General features: G+C 42.7%; 35 non-coding genes across 35 annotated transcripts; all 35 read left to right on the top strand.

Moving 5' to 3' along the window:
* The first annotated feature begins 1,894 nt into the window (after positions 1-1,894).
* On the top strand, positions 1,895-1,965 carry TRNAG-GCC (transfer RNA glycine (anticodon GCC)). The gene has a single exon. It is a non-coding gene; the product is annotated as a tRNA-Gly (tRNA).
* Positions 1,966-3,686: 1,721 nt separating this feature from the next.
* On the top strand, positions 3,687-3,757 carry TRNAG-GCC (transfer RNA glycine (anticodon GCC)). Its single transcript has one exon. It is a non-coding gene; the product is annotated as a tRNA-Gly (tRNA).
* Positions 3,758-4,078: 321 nt separating this feature from the next.
* Positions 4,079-4,149, top strand: TRNAG-GCC (transfer RNA glycine (anticodon GCC)). The gene has a single exon. It is a non-coding gene; the product is annotated as a tRNA-Gly (tRNA).
* A 121-nt stretch (positions 4,150-4,270) lies between these two features.
* On the top strand, positions 4,271-4,341 carry TRNAG-GCC (transfer RNA glycine (anticodon GCC)). Its single transcript has one exon. It is a non-coding gene; the product is annotated as a tRNA-Gly (tRNA).
* Positions 4,342-4,469: 128 nt separating this feature from the next.
* Positions 4,470-4,540, top strand: TRNAG-GCC (transfer RNA glycine (anticodon GCC)). Its single transcript has one exon. It is a non-coding gene; the product is annotated as a tRNA-Gly (tRNA).
* Positions 4,541-4,669: 129 nt separating this feature from the next.
* TRNAG-GCC (transfer RNA glycine (anticodon GCC)) lies at positions 4,670-4,740 on the top strand. Its single transcript has one exon. It is a non-coding gene; the product is annotated as a tRNA-Gly (tRNA).
* Positions 4,741-5,066: 326 nt separating this feature from the next.
* Positions 5,067-5,137, top strand: TRNAG-GCC (transfer RNA glycine (anticodon GCC)). Its single transcript has one exon. It is a non-coding gene; the product is annotated as a tRNA-Gly (tRNA).
* Positions 5,138-5,849: 712 nt separating this feature from the next.
* On the top strand, positions 5,850-5,920 carry TRNAG-GCC (transfer RNA glycine (anticodon GCC)). Its single transcript has one exon. It is a non-coding gene; the product is annotated as a tRNA-Gly (tRNA).
* A 129-nt stretch (positions 5,921-6,049) lies between these two features.
* On the top strand, positions 6,050-6,120 carry TRNAG-GCC (transfer RNA glycine (anticodon GCC)). The gene has a single exon. It is a non-coding gene; the product is annotated as a tRNA-Gly (tRNA).
* Positions 6,121-7,234: 1,114 nt separating this feature from the next.
* On the top strand, positions 7,235-7,305 carry TRNAG-GCC (transfer RNA glycine (anticodon GCC)). The gene has a single exon. It is a non-coding gene; the product is annotated as a tRNA-Gly (tRNA).
* Positions 7,306-7,433: 128 nt separating this feature from the next.
* Positions 7,434-7,504, top strand: TRNAG-GCC (transfer RNA glycine (anticodon GCC)). Its single transcript has one exon. It is a non-coding gene; the product is annotated as a tRNA-Gly (tRNA).
* Positions 7,505-7,627: 123 nt separating this feature from the next.
* TRNAG-GCC (transfer RNA glycine (anticodon GCC)) lies at positions 7,628-7,698 on the top strand. The gene has a single exon. It is a non-coding gene; the product is annotated as a tRNA-Gly (tRNA).
* A 705-nt stretch (positions 7,699-8,403) lies between these two features.
* TRNAG-GCC (transfer RNA glycine (anticodon GCC)) lies at positions 8,404-8,474 on the top strand. The gene has a single exon. It is a non-coding gene; the product is annotated as a tRNA-Gly (tRNA).
* Positions 8,475-8,597: 123 nt separating this feature from the next.
* On the top strand, positions 8,598-8,668 carry TRNAG-GCC (transfer RNA glycine (anticodon GCC)). The gene has a single exon. It is a non-coding gene; the product is annotated as a tRNA-Gly (tRNA).
* Positions 8,669-8,981: 313 nt separating this feature from the next.
* Positions 8,982-9,052, top strand: TRNAG-GCC (transfer RNA glycine (anticodon GCC)). The gene has a single exon. It is a non-coding gene; the product is annotated as a tRNA-Gly (tRNA).
* A 123-nt stretch (positions 9,053-9,175) lies between these two features.
* Positions 9,176-9,246, top strand: TRNAG-GCC (transfer RNA glycine (anticodon GCC)). Its single transcript has one exon. It is a non-coding gene; the product is annotated as a tRNA-Gly (tRNA).
* A 512-nt stretch (positions 9,247-9,758) lies between these two features.
* TRNAG-GCC (transfer RNA glycine (anticodon GCC)) lies at positions 9,759-9,829 on the top strand. Its single transcript has one exon. It is a non-coding gene; the product is annotated as a tRNA-Gly (tRNA).
* Positions 9,830-11,805: 1,976 nt separating this feature from the next.
* Positions 11,806-11,876, top strand: TRNAG-GCC (transfer RNA glycine (anticodon GCC)). Its single transcript has one exon. It is a non-coding gene; the product is annotated as a tRNA-Gly (tRNA).
* Positions 11,877-12,004: 128 nt separating this feature from the next.
* Positions 12,005-12,075, top strand: TRNAG-GCC (transfer RNA glycine (anticodon GCC)). The gene has a single exon. It is a non-coding gene; the product is annotated as a tRNA-Gly (tRNA).
* A 329-nt stretch (positions 12,076-12,404) lies between these two features.
* Positions 12,405-12,475, top strand: TRNAG-GCC (transfer RNA glycine (anticodon GCC)). Its single transcript has one exon. It is a non-coding gene; the product is annotated as a tRNA-Gly (tRNA).
* A 1,106-nt stretch (positions 12,476-13,581) lies between these two features.
* Positions 13,582-13,652, top strand: TRNAG-GCC (transfer RNA glycine (anticodon GCC)). Its single transcript has one exon. It is a non-coding gene; the product is annotated as a tRNA-Gly (tRNA).
* A 2,755-nt stretch (positions 13,653-16,407) lies between these two features.
* Positions 16,408-16,478, top strand: TRNAG-GCC (transfer RNA glycine (anticodon GCC)). Its single transcript has one exon. It is a non-coding gene; the product is annotated as a tRNA-Gly (tRNA).
* Positions 16,479-17,790: 1,312 nt separating this feature from the next.
* Positions 17,791-17,861, top strand: TRNAD-GUC (transfer RNA aspartic acid (anticodon GUC)). The gene has a single exon. It is a non-coding gene; the product is annotated as a tRNA-Asp (tRNA).
* A 129-nt stretch (positions 17,862-17,990) lies between these two features.
* TRNAG-GCC (transfer RNA glycine (anticodon GCC)) lies at positions 17,991-18,061 on the top strand. Its single transcript has one exon. It is a non-coding gene; the product is annotated as a tRNA-Gly (tRNA).
* A 128-nt stretch (positions 18,062-18,189) lies between these two features.
* Positions 18,190-18,260, top strand: TRNAG-GCC (transfer RNA glycine (anticodon GCC)). Its single transcript has one exon. It is a non-coding gene; the product is annotated as a tRNA-Gly (tRNA).
* A 121-nt stretch (positions 18,261-18,381) lies between these two features.
* TRNAG-GCC (transfer RNA glycine (anticodon GCC)) lies at positions 18,382-18,452 on the top strand. Its single transcript has one exon. It is a non-coding gene; the product is annotated as a tRNA-Gly (tRNA).
* Positions 18,453-18,772: 320 nt separating this feature from the next.
* TRNAG-GCC (transfer RNA glycine (anticodon GCC)) lies at positions 18,773-18,843 on the top strand. Its single transcript has one exon. It is a non-coding gene; the product is annotated as a tRNA-Gly (tRNA).
* Positions 18,844-19,170: 327 nt separating this feature from the next.
* TRNAG-GCC (transfer RNA glycine (anticodon GCC)) lies at positions 19,171-19,241 on the top strand. The gene has a single exon. It is a non-coding gene; the product is annotated as a tRNA-Gly (tRNA).
* Positions 19,242-19,370: 129 nt separating this feature from the next.
* TRNAG-GCC (transfer RNA glycine (anticodon GCC)) lies at positions 19,371-19,441 on the top strand. Its single transcript has one exon. It is a non-coding gene; the product is annotated as a tRNA-Gly (tRNA).
* A 121-nt stretch (positions 19,442-19,562) lies between these two features.
* TRNAG-GCC (transfer RNA glycine (anticodon GCC)) lies at positions 19,563-19,633 on the top strand. The gene has a single exon. It is a non-coding gene; the product is annotated as a tRNA-Gly (tRNA).
* Positions 19,634-19,754: 121 nt separating this feature from the next.
* Positions 19,755-19,825, top strand: TRNAG-GCC (transfer RNA glycine (anticodon GCC)). Its single transcript has one exon. It is a non-coding gene; the product is annotated as a tRNA-Gly (tRNA).
* Positions 19,826-19,953: 128 nt separating this feature from the next.
* On the top strand, positions 19,954-20,024 carry TRNAG-GCC (transfer RNA glycine (anticodon GCC)). Its single transcript has one exon. It is a non-coding gene; the product is annotated as a tRNA-Gly (tRNA).
* A 528-nt stretch (positions 20,025-20,552) lies between these two features.
* TRNAG-GCC (transfer RNA glycine (anticodon GCC)) lies at positions 20,553-20,623 on the top strand. The gene has a single exon. It is a non-coding gene; the product is annotated as a tRNA-Gly (tRNA).
* A 526-nt stretch (positions 20,624-21,149) lies between these two features.
* On the top strand, positions 21,150-21,220 carry TRNAG-GCC (transfer RNA glycine (anticodon GCC)). The gene has a single exon. It is a non-coding gene; the product is annotated as a tRNA-Gly (tRNA).
* Positions 21,221-21,546: 326 nt separating this feature from the next.
* TRNAG-GCC (transfer RNA glycine (anticodon GCC)) lies at positions 21,547-21,617 on the top strand. Its single transcript has one exon. It is a non-coding gene; the product is annotated as a tRNA-Gly (tRNA).
* Positions 21,618-21,984: the final 367 nt, after the last annotated feature.

Consider the following 21,984-nt stretch of genomic DNA (forward strand, 5'->3'; position numbering starts at 1 on the left):
TCGGCTGACTGCGCTAAAACAAGATTTAACCTTTAAAAAATACCAGATTAGGCCTTCATAAATTCATTAATAAAAAAAGACTTTATTACCTATTATGCTTACGATGCCTGCCTTAATTTCAGTGAATCTAAGCAGCTATCGGTGGTTCTGTGGTAGAGCGCTCGACTGCCAAGCCGAATGGTCTGGGTTCGAAACCTGGGTGGCGCATTTGTTTTTAATCAATAGAGAAACGCTAAATTAGAATTTCTTCGATGCAATAATTTCAATTTCAATTCTATTTCAATTAAACCAAAATTTCGTACTCTATTAAATACGCTTCCGATAAAGCTGAAGGTCTAATTTTCAATAAGGCGTAACAAGTGTCGGTGGTTCTGTGGTAGAACGTCCGCCTGTCAATCAGGAGGTCTCGGGTTCAAATCCCGCCCGATGCGATCGCAAATTGATACTAAGACGAATACCGTGTACAACTGGTGGAAACCCTGCCATTGGACGTTGAGAGGTAGCATTACACTCAGCACTCGGTCCGTCCCAAAGTCATTAAGAAGAAGTTGGAGAGAAAACGCCCATATAAACACAACAGACTCAACATGCACATCCATCAGAACACAAACACAACAAATTCAACACTCACAACCTACGCATAAACATTACAAAAACCGTAATACACCAAACCGTCACGACGGTGAGCGAAAAAACACCATCCAAACCAAACCGCAAATGCATCCGTTAACGCTCACCGTCACACGGTGGTTTTGCCAACCCTTTGAGAAACTGCGTACGCAGTGATTACACTTTGCACCGAAAATGCGAACGCGTTCGCAGTCCTGACAGACAGACACACCCACAGACCCACCCACAGACCCACCCACAGACCCACAGACAGACACGGTCGTTGTATAACCCCTCCTAGGGGACTTTGTCCCCTCGGAGAGGTAAAAACATCCGATTATTTTAGGAAAAACTAGCCGTTTCACCTCCCTCGTCGTGGAAAGAAACCACGCCCAAGTGCTACACTCTGGTGTAAACAGCACTATCACGCAAATTCGTTAAAAATATTGGGTGATCTCGGGTCGCCAGTTAGCCAAACTAGTAATAAACAAGTGTTTCCAATGTAACCAATTTAATGCAAAACTGGGAAAAATGTCGGAAGCCACGCTACCGAAAGCTAGAATTGACGAAACACCTCCGTTTAGTACAGTAGGAATAGATTTATGTGGCCCTTTGTACGTAATTAACAAATACAAACCAAAAACAATGGTAAAAACGTACGTTTGTTTTTTACCTGTAGTGTGACGCGCGCGTTACATCTTGAATTAGTCGATTCTCTCTCTACTGAAGACTTTTTGTTAGCTATGCGGAGAATGATCGCGAAAAGAAGTATTCCTCAAATAGTGTTTAGTGACAACGCAGCTACTTTTAAAAGAGCAAATGAAGACCTTATAAAAAATATTAAAAGTGACGAAATTTTATCTTTTTTCGGTAAAAAGGGTATATCTGGCGTTTTATCGCCGAAAGGGCGGCTTGGTGGGGAGGTCACTGGGAGCGAATGGTTCGCACTATTAAAAGTACGCATTTGTATTTTTATTAAAGAATCTCGAAAGTGAAGATAAAAGGGCGCTGTTCCCAGCGGTCTGTTAACTCGATTAAAATATTTCATTGTTTTCCTTTTTACTAAAAGAATCACTATGTATCAAGCGTCGGTGGTTCAATGGTAGAATACTCGCCTGCCCCGCGGGTGACCCGGGTTCGATTACAAGCCGACGCATTTGTATTGTTATTAAAGAATCTCGATAGTGAAGATAAAAGGGCGCTATTCTCCGTTCCCGGCGTTCTGTTAACTCGATTAAAATATTTAATTGTTTTCCTTTTTACTAAAAGAATCACTATGTATCAACCGTCGGTGGTTCAGTGGTAGAATACTCGCCTGCCACGCGGGAGACCCGGGTTCGATTCCCGGCCGACGCATATGTGTTGTTAATAAAGAATCTCGAAATTGAAGATAAAAGGGCGCTATTCTCTGTTCCCGGCGGTCTATTAACTCTATTAAAATATTTAATTTTTTTCCTTGTTACTAAAAGAATCACTAGGTAACAAGCGTCGGTGGTTCAGTGGTAAAATACTCGCCTGTCACGCGGGTGACCCGGGTTCGATTACCGGCCGACGCATTTGTATTGTTATTAAAGAATCTTGAAATTGAAGATAAAAGGGCGCTATTCTCTGTTCCCGGCGTTCTGTTAACTTGATTAAAATATTTAATTTTTTCCTATTTTCTAAAAGAATCCCCGTGTAACAAGCGTCGGTGGTTCAGTGGTAGAATACTCGCCTGCCACGCGGGTGACCCGAGTTCGATTACCGGCCGACGCATATGTGTTGTTATTATATATTTTCGAAAGTGAAGATAAAAGGGCGCTATTCTCTGTTCCCGGCGTTCTGTTAACTCGATTAAAATATTTAATTTTTTCCTTTTTACTAAAAGAATCACTGTGAATCAAGCGTCGGTGGTTCAGTGGTAAAATACTCGCCTGTCACGCGGGTGACCCGGGTTCGATTACCGGCCGACGCATTTGTATTGTTATTAAAGAATCTTGAAATTGAAGATAAAAGGGCGCTATTCTCTGTTCCCGGCGTTCTGTTAACTTGATTAAAATATTTAATTTTTTCCTATTTTCTAAAAGAATCCCCGTGTAACAAGCGTCGGTGGTTCAGTGGTAGAATACTCGCCTGCCACGCGGGTGACCCGAGTTCGATTACCGGCCGACGCATATGTGTTGTTATTATATATTCTCGAAAGTGAAGATAAAAGGGCGCTATTCTCTGTTCCCGGCGTTCTGTTAACTCGATTAAAATATTTAATTTTTTCCTTTTTACTAAAAGAATCACTGTGAATCAAGCGTCGGTGGTTCAGTGGTAAAATACTCGCCTGTCACGCGGGTGACCCGGGTTCGATTACCGGCCGACGCATTTGTATTGTTATTAAAGAATCTTGAAATTGAAGATAAAAGGGCGCTATTCTCTGTTCCCGGCGTTCTGTTAACTTGATTAAAATATTTAATTTTTTCCTATTTTCTAAAAGAATCCCCGTGTAACAAGCGTCGGTGGTTCAGTGGTAGAATACTCGCCTGCCACGCGGGTGACCCGAGTTCGATTACCGGCCGACGCATATGTGTTGTTATTATATATTCTCGAAAGTGAAGATAAAAGGGCACTATTCTCTGTTCCCGGCGTTCTGTTAACTCGATTAAAATATTTAATTTTTTCCTTTTTACTAAAAGAATCACTGTGAATCAAGCGTCGGTGGTTCAGTGGTAAAATACTCGCCTGTCACGCGGGTGACCCGGGTTCGATTACCGGCCGACGCATTTGTATTGTTATTAAAGAATCTTGAAATTGAAGATAAAAGGGCGCTATTCTCTGTTCCCGGCGTTCTGTTAACTTGATTAAAATATTTAATTTTTTCCTATTTTCTAAAAGAATCCCCGTGTAACAAGCGTCGGTGGTTCAGTGGTAGAATACTCGCCTGCCACGCGGGTGACCCGAGTTCGATTACCGGCCGACGCATATGTGTTGTTATTATATATTCTCGAAAGTGAAGATAAAAGGGCACTATTCTCTGTTCCCGGCGTTCTGTTAACTCGATTGAAATATTTAATTTTTTTCTATTTACTAAAAGAATCCCCGTGTAACAAGCGTCGGTGGTTCAGTGGTAGAATACTCGCCTGCCGCGCGGGTGACCCGGTTTCGATTCCCGGCCGACGCATTTGTATTGTTATTATAGTATCTCGAAAGTGGAGAAAAAAGGGCGCTGTTCTCTGTTCCCGGCGTTCTGTTAAATCGAGTAAAATATTTAATTTTTTTCCTTTTTACTAAAAGAATCACCATGTAACAAGCGTCGGTGGTTCAGTGGTAGAATACTAGCCTGCCACGCGGGTGACCCGGGTTCGATTGTCGGCCGACGCATTTGTATTGTTATTAAAGAATCTCGAAAGTGAAGATAAAAGGGCGCTGTTCCCGGCGTTCTGTTAACTCGATTAAAATATTTAATTTTTTCCTTTTTACTAAGAGAATCACTGTCAATCAAACGTCGGTGGTTCAGTGGTAGAATACTCGCCTGCCACGCGGGTGACCCGGGTTCGATTCCCGGCCGACGCATTTGTATTGTTATTGAAGAATCTCGAAAGTGAAGATAAAAGGGCGCTGTTCCCGGCGTTCTGTTAACTCGATTAAAATATTTAATTTTTTCCTTTTTACTAAAAGAATCTCCGTGTAACAAGCGTCGGTGGTTCAGTAGTAGAATACTCGCCTGCCACGCGGGTGACCCGGGTTCGATTCCCGGCCGACGCATTTGTATTGTTATTATAGAATCTCGAAAGTGAAGAAAAAAGGGCGCTGTTCTCTGTTCCCGGCGTTCTGTTAAATTGAGTAAAATATATAATTTTTTTCTATTCACTAAAAGAATCCCCGTGTAACAAGCGTCGGTGGTTCAGTGGTAGAATACTCGCCTGCCATGCGGGTGACCCGGTTTCGATTCCCGGCCGACGCATTTGTATTGTTATTATAGAATCTCGAAAGTGAAGAAAAAAGGGCGCTGTTCTCTGTTCCCGGCGTTCTGTTAAATTGAGTAAAATATATAATTTTTTTCCTTTTTACTAAAAGAATCACTGTGAGTCCAGCGTCGGCGGTTCAATGGTAGAATACTCGCCTGCCACGCGGGTGACCCGGGTTCGATTCCCGGCCGACGCATTTCTATTGTTATTAAAGAATGTCGAAAGTGTAGATAAAAGGGCGCTATTTTCTGTTCCCGGCGTGCTGCGAATACGATTAGAATATTATTTTTTTTTCCTTTTTACTAAAAGAATTTCCGAGAGTCAAGGGTCGGTGGTTCAGTGGTAGAATACTCGCCTGCCACGCGGGTGACCCGGGTTCGATTACCAGCCGACGCATTTGTATTGTTATTAAAGAATCTCGAAAGTGAAGATAAAAGGGCGCGGTTCTCCGTTCCCGGGGTTCTGTTAACTCTATTAAAATATTTTTTTTTCCTTTTTACTAAACGAATCACTATGTATCAAGCGTCGGTGGTTCAGTGGTAGAATACTCGCCTGCCACGCGGGTGACCCGGGTTCGATTCCCGGCTGGCGCATTGTATTGTTGTTAAAGAATCTCGAAAGTGAAGATAAAACGGCGCTATTCTCTGTTCCCGGCGTTCTGTTCACTCGATTAAATTCTTTAATTTTTTTCCTTTTTACTAAAAGAATGAATCAAGCGTCGGTGGTTCAGTGGTAGAATACTCGCCTGCCACGCGGGTGACATGGGTTCGATTCCCGGCTTACGCATTTGTATTGTTATTAAAGAATCTCGAAAGTGAAGATAAAAGGGCGCTGTTCCCGGCGTTAAGTTAACTCGATTAAAATATTTAATTTTTTCCTTTTTACTAAAAGAATCACCGTGTAACAAGCGTCGGTGGTTCAGTGGTAGAATACTCGCCTGCCACGCGGGTAACCCGGATTCGATTACCGGCCGACGCATTTGTATTGTTATTAAAGAATCTCGAATGTGAAGGTAAAAGGGCGCTTTCCTCTGTTCCCGGCGGTCTGTTAACTCGATTAAAATATTTAATTGTTGTCCTTTTTACTAAAAGAATCACTACGTATCAAGCGTCGGTGGTTCAATGGTAGAATACTCGCCTGCCACGCGGGTGACCCGGGTTCGATTACCAGCCGACGCATTTGTATTGTTATTAAAGAATCTCGAAAGTGAAGATAAAAGGGCGCTAATCTCCGTTCTTGGCGGTCTGTTAACTCGATAAAAATATTTTTTTTTTCCTTTTTACTAAAAGAATCGCCGTGAATCAAGCGTCGGTGGTTCAGTGGTAGAATACTCGCCTGCCACGCGGGTGACCCGGGTTCGATTCCCGGCCCACGCATTTGTATTGTTATTAAAGAATGTCGAAATTGAAAATAAAAGGGCGCTATTCTCCGTTCCCGGGGTTCTGTTGGCTCGATTAAAATATTTAATTTTTTTCCTTTTTACTAAAAGAATCGCCGTGAATCAAGCGTAGGTGGTTCAGTGGTAGAATACTCGCCTGCCACGCGGGTGACCCGGGTTCGATTCCCGGCCGACGCATTTGTATTGTTATTAAAGAATGTCGAATGTGAAAATAAAAGGGCGCTATTCTCCGTTCCCGGCGTTCTGTTAGCTCGATTAAAATATTTATTTTTTTTTTACTAAAAGAATCGCCGTGAATCAAGCGTCGGTGGTTCAGCGGTAGAATACTCGCTTGCCACGCGGTTGACCCGGGTTCGATTCCCGGCCGACATATTTGTAATGTTATTAAAGAATCTCGAAAGTGAAGATATAAAAGCGCTATTCTCTGTTCCCGGCGTTCTGTTAACTCGATTTAAATTTTTAATTTTTTCCTTTTTACTAAAAGAATCACCGTGTAACAAGCGTCGGTGGTTCAGTGGTAGAATACTCGCCTGCCACGCGGGTGACCCGGATTCGATTACCGAACGACGCATTTGTATTGTTATTAAAGAATCTCGAATGTGAAGGTAAAAGGGCGCTTTTCTCTGTTCCCGGCGGTCTGTTAACTCGATTAAAATATTTAATTGTTTTCCTTTTTACTAAAAGAATCACCGTGTAACAAGCGTCGGTGGTTCAATGGTAGAATACTCGCCTGCCACGCGGGTGACCCGGGTTCGAGTACCAGCCGACGAATTTGTATTGTAATTAAAGAATCTCGAAAGTGAAGGTAAAAGGGCGCTATTCTCTGTTCCCGGCGTTCTATTGGCTAATTAAAATATTTAGTTTTTTTCCTTTTTACTAAAAGAATCACCATGTAACAAGCGTCAGTGGTTCAGTGGTAGAATACTCGCCTGCCACGCGGGTGACCTAGATGCGATTACCGGCCGACGCATTTGTATTGTTATTAAAGAATCTCGAAAGTGTAGATAAAAGGGCGCTATTCTCCGTTCACGGCGTTCTGTTAACCCGATTAAAATATTTAATTTTTTTCCTTTTTACTAAACGAATCACCATGTAACAAGCGTCAGTGGTTCAGTGGTAGAATACTCGCCTGCCACGCGGGTGACCCGGATTCGATTACCGGCCGACGCATTTGTATTGTTATTAAAGAATCTCGAAAGTAAAGATAAAAGGGCGCTGATCCCGGCGTTCTGTTAACTCGATTAAAATATTTAATTTTTTCCTTTTTACTTAAAGAATCACCGGGTAACAAGCGTCGGTGGTTCAGTGGTAGAATACTCGCCTGCCACGCGGGTGACCCGGGTTCGATTACCGGCCGACGCATATGTATTGTTATTAAAGAATCTCGAAAGTGAAGATAAAAGGGCGCTATTCTCTGTTCCTGGCGTTCTGTTAACTCGATTAAAATATTTAATTTTTGTCTATTTACTAAAAGAATCCCCGTGTAACAAGCGTCGGTGTTTCAGTGGTAGAATACTCGCCTGCCACGCGGGTGACCCGGGTTCGATTCCCGGCCGACGCATTTGTATTGTTATTAAAGAATGTCGAAAATAAAAGGGCGCTATTCTCCGTTCCCGGCGTTCTGTTAGCTCGATTAAAATATTTATTTTTTTTCCTTTTTACTAAAAGAATCGCTGTGAATCAAGCGTCGGTGGTTCAGTGGTAGAATACTCGCCTGCCACGCGGGTGACCCGGTTTCGATTCCCGGCCGACGCATTTGTATTGTTATTATAGAATCTCGAAAGTGAAGATAAAAGGGCGCTGTTCCCGGCGTTCTGTTAACTCGATTAAAATATTTAATTTTTTCCTTTTTACTAAAAGAATCACTGTCAATCAAGCGTCGGTGGTTCAGTGGTAGAATACTCTCCTGCCACGCGGGTGACCCGGTTTCGATTCCCGGCCGACGCATTTGTATTGTTATTATAGAATCTCGAAAGTGAAGATAAAAGGGCGCTGTTCCCGGCGTTCTGTTAACTCGATTAAAATATTTAATTTTTTCCTTTTTACTAAAAGAATCAATGTGAATCAAGCGTCGGTGGTTCGATGGTAGAATACTCGCCTGCCACGCGGGTGACCCGGTTTCGATTCCCGGCCGACGCATTTGTATTGTTATTATAGAATCTCGAAAGTGAAGATAAAAGGGCGCTGTTCCCGGCGTTCTGTTAACTCGATTAAAATATTTAATTTTTTCCTTTTTACTAAAAGAATCATTGTCAATCAAGCGTCGGTGGTTCAGTGGTAGAATACTCTCCTGCCACGCGGGTGACCCGGTTTCGATTCCCGGCCGACGCATTTGTATTGTTATTATAGAATCTCGAAAGTGAAGAAAAAAGGGCGCTGTACTCTGTTCCCGGCGTTCTGTTAAATCGAGTAAAATATTTAATTTTTTTCCTTTTAACTAAAAGAATCAATGTGAATCAAGCGTCGGTGGTTCGATGGTAGAATACTCGCCTGCCACGCGGGTGACCCGGGTTCGATTCCCGGCCGACGCGTTTGTATTGTTATTAAAGAATCTCGAAAGTAAAGATAAAAGGGCGCTGATCCCGGCGTTCTGTTAGCTCGATTAAAATATTTATTTTTTTTTCCTTTTTACTAAGAGAATCGCTGTGAATCAAGCGTCGGTGGTTCAGTGGTAGAATACTCGCCTGCCACGCGGGTGACCCGGTTTCGATTCCCGGCCGACGCATTTGTATTGTTATTATTGAATCTCGAAAGTGAAGATAAAAGGGCGCTGTTCCCGGCGTTCTGTTAACTCGATTAAAATATTTAATTTTTTCCTTTTTACTAAAAGAATCAATGTGAATCAAGCGTCGGTGGTTCGATGGTAGAATACTCGCCTGCCACGCGGGTGACCCGGGTTCGATTCCCGGACGACGCATTTGTATTGTTATTAAAGAATCTCGAAAGTAAAGATAAAAGGGCGCTGATCCCGGCGTTCTGTTAACTCGATTAAAATATTTAATTTTTTCCTTTTTACTTAAAGAATCACCGGGTAACAAGCGTCGGTGGTTCAGTGGTAGAATACTCGCCTGCCACGCGGGTGACCCGTGTTCGATTCCCGGCCGACGCATTTGTATTGTTATTAAAGAATGTCGAAAATAAAAGGGCGCTATTCTCCGTTCCCGGCGTTCTGTTAGCTCGATTAAAATATTTATTTTTTTTCCTTTTTACTAAAAGAATCGCTGTGAATCAAGCGTCGGTGGTTCAGTGGTAGAATACTCGCCTGCCACGCGGGTGACCCGGGTTCGATTCCCGGCCGACGCGTTTGTATTGTTATTAAAGAATCTCGAAAGTGTAGATAAAAAGGCGCTATTCTCTGTTCCCGGCGTTCTGTTAACTCGATTAAAATATTTAATTTTTTCCTTTTTACTAAAAGAATCAGTGAATCAAGCGTCGGTGGTAGAATACTCGCCTGCCACGCGGGTGACCCGGGTTCGATTCCCGGCCGACGCATTTGTATTGTTATTAAAGAATCTCGAAAGGGAAGATAAAAGGGCGCTATTCTCTGTCCCCGGCGTTCTATTAACTCGATTAAAATATTTAATTGTTTTCCTTTTTACTAAAAGAATCACCATGTAACAAGCGTCGTTGGTTCAGTGGTAGAATACTCGCCTGCCACTCGGGTGACCCGGGTTCGATTCCCGGCCGACGCATTTGTATTGTTATTAAAGAATCTCGAAAGTGAAGGTAAAAGGGCGCTATTCTCTGTTCCCGGCGTTCTGTTAACTCGATTAAAATATTATTTTTTTCCTTTTTACTAAAATGATCACAAACAAGCGTCGGTGGTTCTGTGGTAGAATACTCGCCTGCCACGCGGGTGACCCGGGTTCAATTCCCGGCCGACGCGTTTGTGTTGTTAGTAAAGAATCTCGAAAGGGAAGATAAAAGGGCGCTATTCTCTGTTCCCGGCGTTCTATTAACTCGATTAAAATATTTAATTTTTTTCCTTTTTACTAAAAGAATCACCATGTAACAAGCGTCGGTGGTTCAGTGGTAGAATACTCGCCTGTGGAGTTGCGTTTGAGCTCTCGGAGAGTGCGGGTCGTTCGATTTTGCTCTCCGTGTTTCGTCGCGCTAAGCCTTAGCTTGCTTTTTGCCTGTTTATTTTTGCTATCTGTTATTTTTCGTTAATTTAATTTAATAGTTGTTCATTTTTTAATCTCGTTACCCCTCCTGGGTGTTTCTACCCAGGATGGAAGCTCTAAAACGGTCTGTTTTTATCGATTTTAAGCGGAATCTACCAGGTTTTGACGTTGTTTCTACGGCCGTTATTGCGAATTTTGGATTGGATTGTGTTTCTTCTCTCGTTGCCTGTGATGAGGGTGGTTATTTTCTAACCCTGAAGAATGTAGCCGATGTCGTTGGCGTAATCGACTCTGGGTTAGATATCAATGGTGAGGTTTATGAAATATCAAGCGTTTCCGCGAAGACGGTGAATGTCGCCTTTTATGATCTGCCGGAATTCATGACGGATGAGTCAGTTTTGTCGAAGCTTACATCCATTGGCTGCGAAATTAAAGGAAAAATTGCCTGGCATAAAAAATCTTCGTTTTATTGTGGATTACGTACTGTGCGGGTTACTTTACCTGAGGGGCTGTCTTCGCTTCCTTATCGCTTACGGGTCTCCGATGCTCTCGGTCGGGAGAAGTTTTACGCTGTGAAGCATGGTTCCCAAATTAAGGTGTGTAACAAATGTTATTCTACCGATCATATATATCGTCAGTGTCCGGAGTTCAAGTGTTTCAAGTGCCAGAAGCAGGGACATGTCATCCGGGACTGTCCGCTATGGCCCCGGAAGGTGCCCCGCGATTTCGAAGTGGCGTCAGGCGGTGGTGATGACGGTGAAGCGATGGTCGTCGACCCTGCCTTAGTTGTTATTCCTCAAGGTTCTACGGTCCGGGCCGGTGGCTGTGAATCTTCAGTCGTCGGTGCCGGTGTCAAGTCTGATCCACGTCGGGGTGCTAAGCATTCGATGTCGTCTAGTGATGGTGATGTTGGTAAGGAGCTGTCTTCTTCTTCTGGCTCAGCTACGAAAGTTCAAAGAGTTCCCGTTGCAATGCGTCTGTACCCTTTCGAGGGTCATCGCCGGCCTGAGTGGTGGCCTAAGGAGGTTGTTTGGCCGCCATCTTCGGAGAACGAATATTTTGCTCGGGTGTGTCGGTATCAGGGTCAGCCGGTTACCAGTCCTCTGTATAGGGACTTTGTGATCCCGGATGATTACGGTTTCAAGGTATAAGCTATGGCCAAACGGAAGTGTATTCTATGAATGTATTGTAATATTATCTATGTTATGTCGACCATCATTCTTTGTTTTTTATTTCCAATACGAGTGTTTCCAATTAATTATGTATTTTCCATGCTGTGCGATTTCAATGTTTGCTTAGTTTCGTTTATTCATACTTAACATATAATGCAATGATTCATTGTTAAAGATTTTTCCTATTATTTTTTGGGGTGTCGTACGACCTACTTATTTAATTTCGGTTATTTATTCATTATCTTTATGTATCTTTCAGTTGTTTTTTTCGAGACAGAATTGTTATTTTTTCCTCGGCCGTTTTTCTCTTTATCACTTACGTTATCTGTTGCTTTTCGCGTCTTTATATAATACACGCGTACTGTATTTTTTAATGACATAATTAAAAAAAATACTCGCCTGCCACGCGGGTGACCCGGGTTTGCTTCCCGGCCGACGCATTTGTATTGTTATTAAAGAATCTCGAAAGTGAAGATATAAGGGCGCTATTCTCTGTTCCCGGCGTTCTGTTAACTTGATTAAAATATTTTTTTTTTCTTTTTACTAAAAGAATCACTGTGAATCAAGCGTCGGTGGTTCAGTGGTAGAATACTCGCCTGCCACGCGGGTGACCCGGGTTCGATTCCCGGCCGACGCATTTGTATTGTTATTAAAGAATCTCGAATGTGAAAGTAAAAGGGCGCTTTTCTCTGTTCCCGGCGTTCTGTTAACTCGATTAAAATATTTAATTTTTTTATTTTTACTAAAAGAATAACTGTGAATCAAGCGTCGGTGGTTCAGTGGTAGAATACTCGCCTGCCACGCGGGTGACCCGGGTTCGATTACCGGCCGACGCATTTGTATTGTTATTAAAGAATCTCGAATGTGAAGGTAAAAGGGCGCTTTTCTCTGTTCCCGGCGGTCTGGTAACTCGATTAAAATATTTAATTTTTTTCCTTTTTACTAAAAGAATCACCATGTAACAAGCGTCAGTGGTTCAGTGGTAGAATACTCGCCTGCCACGCGGGTGACCTGGATTCGATTACCGGCCGACGCATTTGTATTGTTATTAAAGAATCTCGAAAGTGTAGATAAAAGGGCGCTATTCTCCGTTCACGGCGTTCTGTTAACCCGATTAAAATATTTAATTTTTTTCCTTTTTACTAAACGAATCACCATGTATCAAGCGTCGGTGGTTCAGTGGTAGAATACTTGCCTGCCACGCGGGTGACCCGGGTTCGATTCCCGGCCGACGCATTTGTATTGTTATTAAAGAATGTCGAAAGTGAAAATACAAGGGCGCTATTCTCCGTTCCCGGCGTTCTGTTAGCTCGATTAAAATATTTATTTTTTTTCCTTTTTACTAAAAGAATTACCATGTAACAAGCGTCGGTGGTTCAGTGGTAGAATACTCGCCTGCCACGCGGGTGACCCGGGTTCGATTACCAGCCGACGCATTTGTATTGTTATTAAAGAATCTCGAAAGTGAAGATAAAAGGGCGCTATTCTCCGTTCCCGGCGGTCTGTTAACTCGATTAAAATATTTTTTTTTCCTTTTTACTAAAAGAATAACTATGTATCAAGAGTCGGTGGTTCAATGGTAGAATACTCGCCTGCCACGCGGGTGACCCGGGTTCGATTACCAGCCGACGCATTTGTATTGTTATTAAAGAATCTCGAAAGTGAAGATAAAAGGGCGCTGTTCCCGGCGTTAAGTTAACTCGATTAAAATATTTAATTTTTTCCTTTTTACTAAAAGAATCACCGGGTAACAAGCGTCGGTGGTTCAGTGGTAGAATACTCGCCTGCCACGTGGGTGACACGGGTTCGATTCCCGGCTTACGCATTTGTATTGTTATTAAAGAATCTCGAAAGTGAAGATAAAAGGGCGCTGTTCCCGGCGTTAAGTTAACTCGATTAAAATATTTAATTTTTTCCTTTTTACTAAAAGAATCACCGTGTAACAAGCGTCGGTGGTTCAGTGGTAGAATACTCGCCTGCCACGCGGGTAACCCGGATTCGATTACCGGCCGACGCATTTGTATTGTTATTAAAGAATCTCGAAAGTGAAGATAAAAGGGCGCTATTCTCCGTTCCCGGCGGTCTGTTAACTCGATTAAAATATTTTTTTTTCCTTTTTACTAAAAGAATAACTATGTATCAAGAGTCGGTGGTTCAATGGTAGAATACTCACCTGCCATGCGGGTGACCCGGATTCGATTCCCGGCCGACGCATTTGTGTTGTTATTAAAGAATCTCGAAAGTGAAGGTAAAAGGGCGCTATTCTCTGTTCCCGGCGTTCTATTGGCTAATTAAAATATTTAATTTTTTTCCTTTTTACTAAAAGAATCACTATGTATCAAGAGTCGGTGGTTCAATGGTAGAATACTCGCCTGCCACGCGGGAGACCCGGGTTCGATTCCCGGCCGACGCATTTGTATTGTTATTAAAGAATGTCGAAAGTGAAAATAAAAGGGCGCTCTTCTCCGTTCCCGGCGTTCTGTTAGCTCGATTAAAATATTTAATTTTTTTTCCTTTTACTAAAAGAATCGCCGTGAATCAAGCGTCGGTGGTTCAGTGGTAGAATAATCGCCTGCCACGCGGGTGACCCGGATTCGATTACCGGCCGACGCATTTGTATTGTTATTAAAGAATCTCGAATGTTAAGATAAAAGGGCGCTATTCTCTGTTCCCGGCGTTCTGTTAACTTGATTTAAATATTTATTTTTTTCCTTTTTACTAAAAGAATCGCCGTGAATCAAGCGTCGGTGGTTCAGTGGTAGAATACTCGCCTGCAGGGAGAGAGAAGGTCGTTCGATTTTGCACTCCGTGTTTTCGTCGCGCTAAGCCTAAGCGGGGTTTTTTGCCAATTTATTTTTATTTCGGTTATTATTCGTGCATTTAATTCAATAGTTGTTAATTTATTAATTTGGTAATCCCTCCTGGGTGTTTCTACCCAGGATGGACGCATTCAAGAGATCGGTTTTTATTGATTTTAAACGAAATCTACCAAGTTTTGTAGTTGTGTCTACGGCGGTGATTGCGAACTTTGGTCTCGATTGTGCTTCTGCTTTGGTTGTCTGTGATGAGGGAGGTTACATTCTCACCTTGAAGACTTTGGCCGATGTCGCGGGCGTTATAGATTCGGGCTTGGATATTGATGGTGAGATATATGAAATTTCAAGCGTTTCTGCGAAGACTGTGACTGTCGCCTTTTCGGACTTACCTGAGTTTGTGTCTGATGAAGCCGTTTTATCCAAATTAACGTCGCTTGGCTGTGAAATCAAGGGTCCGCTTGTGTGGCATAAAAAGGCATCATTCTATTGTGGACTTCGTACCGTTCGTGTTACCTTACCTGAGAGTCTGTCATCATTACCATATCGCTTACGAGTTGCCGATGCTGTTGGTCGAGAGAAGTTTTACGCTGTCCGACATGATTCTCAGTTGAAAATATGTAATAAGTGTTATTCTCCTGACCATATTTATCGCCATTGTCCTGATTTCAAGTGCTTTAAGTGCCAGAAGCAGGGACATGTTGTTCGGGAGTTTCCTTTATGGCCCCGGATGGCATCCCGTGTTTTAGAAGCGGCGTCTGGCGGTGGTGGTGACGGTGAAGCGATGGTCGTCGATCCTGCCTCAGTCGCTATTCCTCAAGGTTCTCCGGTCCGGGCCGGTAGCGGTGAATCTTCCATCGTCGATGCCGGTGTCAAGTCTGATCCACGTCGGAGTGCTAAGCATTCGATGTCGTCCAGCGATGGCGATGTCGGTAAGAAGCTGTCTTCTTCTTCTGGCTCTGCTACGAAAGTTCAAAGGGTTCCCGTTGCTATGCGTCTGTACACTTTCGAGGGTCATCGCCGGCCTGAGTGGTGGCCTAAGGAGGTTGCTTGGCCGCCATCTTCGGAGAACGAATATTTTGCTCGGGTGTGTCGGTATCAGGGTCAGCCTGTTACCAGTCCTCTGTATAAGGACTTTGTGATCCCGGATGATTACGGTTTCAAAGTATAAGTTACAAATTAATGGTGATGGATTTTCTTAATGTTTTGCGGCCTTTTCTGTGTTCTGTCGGCTCTAAGCCTTTGCTGCTCATTTTCAATAAGGAGTTTTTTTTTCGTTAATTTATTTCTTCTTAATCGTCTTTAATGCTGTTTAATATCTAATTTTGCCTATTTTTGTTCATGAATTCTTTCTACAACATGTACTGCCTAATAGTGTTTGAAACGTTGCTTTATTTTTTTATTTCTCACAATTGTTTAATCAATATTATCTAATCGTTTTTCTTTCTTTATCGATGTTCATTTTCGCGACCGATTTTTCAAATGTTACTTCGTATTTTTTTCTTGTTCTATTATCTTGTTGCATTTCGCTTTTTGTACCATACACGCGTCGTGTATTTTTTTAATGATATAATTAAAAAAAAAAAATACTCGCCTGCCACGCGGTTGACCCGGGTTCGATTCCCAGCCGACGCATTTGTATTGTTATTAAAGAATGTCGAAAGTGAAAATAAAAGGGCGCTATTCTCCGTTCCCGGCGTTCTGTTAGCTCGATTAAAATATTTAATTTTTTTCCTTTTTACTAAAAGAATCGCCGTGAATCAAGCGTCGGTGGTTCAGTGGTAGAATAATCGCCTGCCACGCGGGTGACCCGGATTCGATTACCGGCCGACGCATTTGTATTGTTATTAAAGAATCTCGAATGTGAAGATAAAAGGGCGCTATTCTCTGTTCCCGGCGTTCTGTTAACTCGATTTAAATATTTATTTTTTTCCTTTTTACTAAAAGAATCACTAGGAATCAAGCGTCGGTGGTTCAGTGGTAGAGTACTCGCCTGCCACGCGGGTGACACGAGTTCGATTCGCGGCTTACGCATTTGTATTGTTATTAAAGAATCTCGAAAGTGAAGATAAAAGGGCCCTGTTCCCGGCGTTCTGTTAACTCGATTAAAATATTTAATTTTTTCCTTTTTACTAAAAGAATCACCGTGTAACAAGCGTCGGTGGTTCAGTGGTAGAATACTCGCCTGCCACGCGGGTGACCCGGGTTCGATTACCAGCCGACGCATTTGTATTGTTATTAAAGAATCTCGAAAGTGAAGATAAAAGGGCGCTATTCTCTGTTCCCGGCGTTCTGTTAAATCGATTAAAATATTTAATTTTTTTCCTTTTTACTGAAAGAATCACTGTGACTCAAGCGTCGGTGGTTCAGTGGTAGAATACTCGCCTGCCACGCGGGTGACCCGGGTTCGATTTCCGGCCGACGCATTTGTATTGTTATTATAGAATCTCGAAAGTGAAGATAAAAGGGCGCTATTCTCTGTTCCCGGCGTTCTGTTAACTCGATTAAAATATTTAATTTTTTCCTTTTTACTAAAAGAATCACTGTGAATCAAGCGTCGGTGGTTAGTGGTAGAATACTCGCCTGCCACGCGGGTGACTCGGGTTCGATTCCCGGCCGACGCATTTGTATTGTTATTAAAGAATCTCGAAAGTGAAGATAAAAGGGCGCTTTTCTCTGTTCCCGGCGTTCTGTTAAATCGATTGAAATATTTAATTTTTTTCCTTTTTACTAGAAGAATCGCTGTGAATCAAGCGTCGGTGGTTCAATGGTAGAATACTCGCCTGCCACGCGGGTGACCCGGGTTCGATTACCAGCCGACGCATTTGTATTGTTATTAAAGAATCTCGAAAGTGAAGATAAAAGGGCGCTATTCTCCGTTCCCGGCGGTCTGTTAACTCGATTAAAATATTTTTTTTTCCTTTTTACTAAAAGAATAACTATGTATCAAGAGTCGGTGGTTCAATGGTAGAATACTCGCCTGCCACGCGGGTGACCCGGGTTCGATTACCAGCCGACGCATTTGTATTGTTATTAAAGAATCTCGAAAGTGAAGATAAAAGGGCGCTGTTCCCGGCGTTAAGTTAACTCGATTAAAATATTTAATTTTTTCCTTTTTACTAAAAGAATCACCGGGTAACAAGCGTCGGTGGTTCAGTGGTAGAATACTCGCCTGCCACGTGGGTGACACGGGTTCGATTCCCGGCTTACGCATTTGTATTGTTATTAAAGAATCTCGAATGATAAGGTAAAAGGGCGCTTTTCTCTGTTCCCGGTGTCTGTTAACTCGATTGAAATATTTAATTGTTTTCCTTTATACTAAAAGAATCATTACGTATCAAGCGTCGGTGGTTCAATGGTAGAATACTCGCCTGCCACGCGGGTGATCCGGGTTCGATTACCAGCCGACGCATTTGTATTGTTATTAAAGAATCTCGAAAGTGCAGGTAGAAGGGCGCTTTTCTCTGTTCCCGGTGACTGTTAACTCGATTAAAATATTTAATTTATTTTCCTTTATACTAAAAGAATCACTACGTATCAAGCGTCGGTGGTTCAATGTTAGAATACTCGCCTGCCACGCGGGTGACCCGGGTTCGATTTACAGCCGACGCATTTGTATTGTTATTAAAGAATCTCGAAAGTGCAGGTAGAAGGGCGCTATTCTCGGTTCCCGGCGTTCTATTGGCTAATTAAAATATTTTTTTTTTCCTTTTTACTAAAAGAATCACCGTGTAACAAGCGTCGGTGGTTCAGTGGTAGAATACTCGCCTGTCACGCGGGTGACCCGGGTTCGATTCCCGGCCGACGCATTTGTGTTGTTATTAAAGAATCTCGAATGGGAAGATAAAAGGGCGCTATTCTCTGTTCCCGGCGTTCTATTAACTCGATTAAAATATTTAATTTTCTTCCTGTTTACTGAAAGAATCACTGTGACTCAAGCGTCGGTGGTTCAGTGGTAGAATACTCGCCTGCCACGCGGGTGACCCGGGTTCGATTCCCGGCCGACGCATTTGTATTCTTATTAAAGAATCTCGAAAGTGAAGATAAAAGGGCGCTATTCTCTGTTCCCGGCGTTCTGTTAACTCGATTAAAATATTTAATTTTTTCCTTTTTACTAAAAGAATCACTGTGAATCAAGCGTCGATGGTTCAGTGGTAGAATACTCGCCTGCCACGCGGGTGACTCGGGTTCGATTCCCGGCCGGCGCATTTGTATTGTTATTAAAGAATCTCGAAAGTGAAGATAAAAGGGTGCTGTTCCCGGCGTTCTGTTAACTCGATTGAAATATTTAATTTTTTCCTTTTTACTAAAAGAATCACTGTGAATCAAGCGTCGGTGGTTCAGTGGTAGAATACTCGCCTGCCACGCTGCGGACCCGGGTTCGATTCCCGGCCGACGCATTTGTATTGTTATTAAAGAATCTCGAAAGTGGAGATAAAAGGGCGCTGTTCACGGCGTTCTGTTAACTCGATTAAAATATTTAATTTTTTCCTTTTTACTAAAAGAATCACCGTGAATCAAGCGTCGGTGGTTCAGTGGTAGAATACTCGCCTGCCACGCGGGTGACCCGGGTTCGATTACCAGCCGACGCATTTGTATTGTTATTAAAGAATCTCGAAAGTGAAGATAAAAGGGCGCTATTCTCCGTTCCCGGCGTTCTGTTAACTCGATTAAAATATTTAATTTTTTCCTTTTTACTAAAAGAATCAATGTGAATCAAGCGTCGGTGGTTCAGTGGTAGAATACTCGCCTGCCACGCGGGTGACCCGGGTTCGATTCCCGGCCGACGCATTTGTATTGTTATTAAAGAATCTCGAAAGTGAAGATAAAAGGGCGCTATTCTCCGTTCCCGGCGTTCTGTTAACTCGATTAAAATATTTAATTTTTTCCTTTTTACTAAAAGAATCGCTGTGAATCAAGCGTCAGTGGTTTAGTGGTAGAATACTCGCCTGCCACGCGGGTGACCCGGGTTCGATTACCAGCCGACGCATTTGTATTGTTATTAAAGAATCTCGAAAGTGAAGATAAAAGGGCGCTATTCTCCGTTCCTGGCGTTCTGTTAACTCGATTAAAATATTTAATTTTTTCCTTTTTACTAAAAGAATCAATGTGAATCAACCGTCGGTGGTTCAGTGGTAGAATACTCGCCTGCCACGCGGGTGACCCGGGTTCGATTCCCGGCCGACGCATTTGTATTGTTATTAAAGAATCTCGAAAGTGAAGATAAAAGACCGCTTTTCTCTGTTCCCGGCGTTCTGTTAAATCGATTGAAATATTTAATTTTTTTCCTTTTTACTAAAAGAATCGCTGTGAATCAAGCGTCGGTGGTTCAATGGTAGAATACTCGCCTGCCACGCGGGTGACCCGGGTTCGATTGCCGGCCGACGCATTTGTATTGTTATTAAAGAATGTCGAAAGTGAAGATAAAAGGGCGCTGTTCACGGCGTTCTGTTAACTCGATTAAAATATTTAATTTTTTCCTTTTTACTAAAAGAATCACCGTGAATCAAGCGTCGGTGGTTCAGTGGTAGAATACTCGCCTGCCACGCTGCGGACCCGGGTTCGATTCCCGGCCGACGCATTTGTATTGTTATTAAAGAATCTCGAAAGTGAAGATAAAAGGGCGCTGTTCCCGGCGTTCTGTTAACTCGATTAAAATATTTAATTTTTTCCTTTTTACTAAAAGAATCACTGCGAATCAAGCGTCGATGGTTCAGTGGTAAAATACTTGCCTGCCACGCGGGTGACCCGGGTTCGAATCCCGGCCGACGCATTTGTATTGTTATTAAAGAATCTGGAAAGTGAAGATAAAAGGGCGCTATTCTCTGTTCCCGGCATTCTGTTAACTCGATTAAAATATTTAATTTTTTCCTTTTTACTAAAAGAATCAACGTGAATCAAGCGTCGGTGGTTCAGTGGTAGAATACTCGCCTGCCACGCGGGTGACCCGGGTTCGATTCCCGGCCGACGCATTTGTATTGTTATTAAAGAATCTCGAAAGTGAAGATAAAAGGGCGCTTTTCTGTTCCCGGCGTTCTGTTAAATCGATTTAAATATTTAATTTTTTTCCTTTTTACTAAAAGAATCGCTGTGAATCAAGCGTCGGTGGTTTAGTGGTAGAATACTCGCCTGCCACGCGGGTGACCCGGGTTCGATTACCAGCCGACGCATTTGTATTGTTATTAAAGAATCTCGAAAGTGAAGATAAAAGGGCGCTATTCTCCGTTCCCGGCGTTCAGTTAACTCGATTAAAATATTTAATTTTTTCCTTTTTACTAAAAGAATCAATGTGAATCAACCGTCGGTGGTTCAGTGGTAGAATACTCGCCTGCCACGCGGGTGACCCAGGTTCGATTCCCGGCCGACGCATTTGTATTGTTATTAAAGAATCTCGAAAGTGAAGATAAAAGGGAGGTCTTCTCTGTTCCCGGCGTTCTGTTAAATCGATTAAAATATTTAATTTTTTTTTCCTTTTTACTGAAAGAATCACTGTGACTCAAGCGTCGGTGGTTCAGTGGTAGAATACTCGCCTGCCACGCGGGTGACCCGGGTTCGACTCCCGGCCGACGCATTTGTATTGTTATTAAAGAATCTCGAAAGTGAAGATAAAAGGGCGCTTTTCTCTGTTCCCGGCGTTCTGTTAACTCGATTAAAATATTTATTTTTTTCCTTCTTACTAAAAGAATCAATGTGAATCAAGCGTCGGTGGTTCAGTGGTAGAATACTCGCCTGCCACGCGGGTGACCCGAGTTCGATTGCCGGCCGAAGCATTTGTATTGTTATTAAAGAATGTCGAAAGTGAAGATAAAAGGGCGCTATTCTCGGTTCCCGGCGTGCTGCGAATACGATTAGAATATTTTTTTTTTTCCTTTTTACTAAAAGAATCACTGCGAATCAAGCGTTGATTGTTCAGTGGTAGAATACTCGCCTGCCACGCGGGTGACCCGGGTTCGATTCCCGGCCGACGCATTTGTATTGTTATTAAAGAATCTGGAAAGTGAAGATAAAAGGGCGCTATTCTCCCTTCCCGGCGTTCTGTTAACTCGATTAAAATATTTATTTTTTTCCTTTTTACTAAAAGAATCACTATCTATCAAGCGTCGGTGGTTCAATGGTAGAATACTCGCCTGCCACGCGGGTGACCCGGGTTCGATTGCCGGCCGACGCATTTGTATTGTTATTAAAGAATCTGGAAAGTGAAGATAAAAGGGCGCTATTCTCCCTTCCCGGCGTGCTGCGAATACGATTAGAATATTATTTTTTTTCCTTTTTACTAAAAGAATCACTGTGAATCAAGCGTCGGTCGTTCAGTGGTAGAATACTCACCTGCCAGCGGGTGACCCGGGTTCGATTACCGGCCGACGCATTGGTAATGTTAATAAAGAATCTCGAAAGTGAAGATAAAAGGGCGCTTTTCTCTGTTCCCGGCGTTCTGTTAAATCGATTAAAATATTTAATTATTTCCTTTTCACTAAAAGAATCACTATCTATCAAGCGTCGGTGGTTCAATGGTAGAATACTCGCCTGCCACGCGGGTGACCCGGGTTCGATTGCCGGCCGACGCATTTGTATTGTTATTAAAGAATCTCGAAAGTGAAGATAAAACGGCGCTATTCTCTCTTCCTGGCGTTCTGTTAACTCGATTAAAATATTAAGTTTTTTCCTTTTTACTAAAAGAATCACTGTGAATCAAGCGTCGGTCGTTCAGTGGTAGAATACTCACCTGCCAGCGGGTGACCCGGGTTCGATTACCGGCCGACGCATTTGTATTGTTATTAAAGAATCTCGAAAATGAAGATAAAAGGGCGCTTTTCTCTGTTCCCGGCGTTCTGTTAAATCGATTGAAATATTTAATTTTTTTCCTTTTTACTAAAAGAATCGCTCTGAATCAAGCGTCCGTGGTTCAATGGTAGAATACTCGCCTGCCACGCG

This window comes from Leiobunum rupestre, chromosome 6, assembly GCF_980474605.1.
Source record: "Leiobunum rupestre chromosome 6, qqLeiRupe1.1.hap1, whole genome shotgun sequence".
Classification (NCBI taxonomy): Eukaryota; Metazoa; Arthropoda; class Arachnida; order Opiliones; family Sclerosomatidae; genus Leiobunum; species Leiobunum rupestre.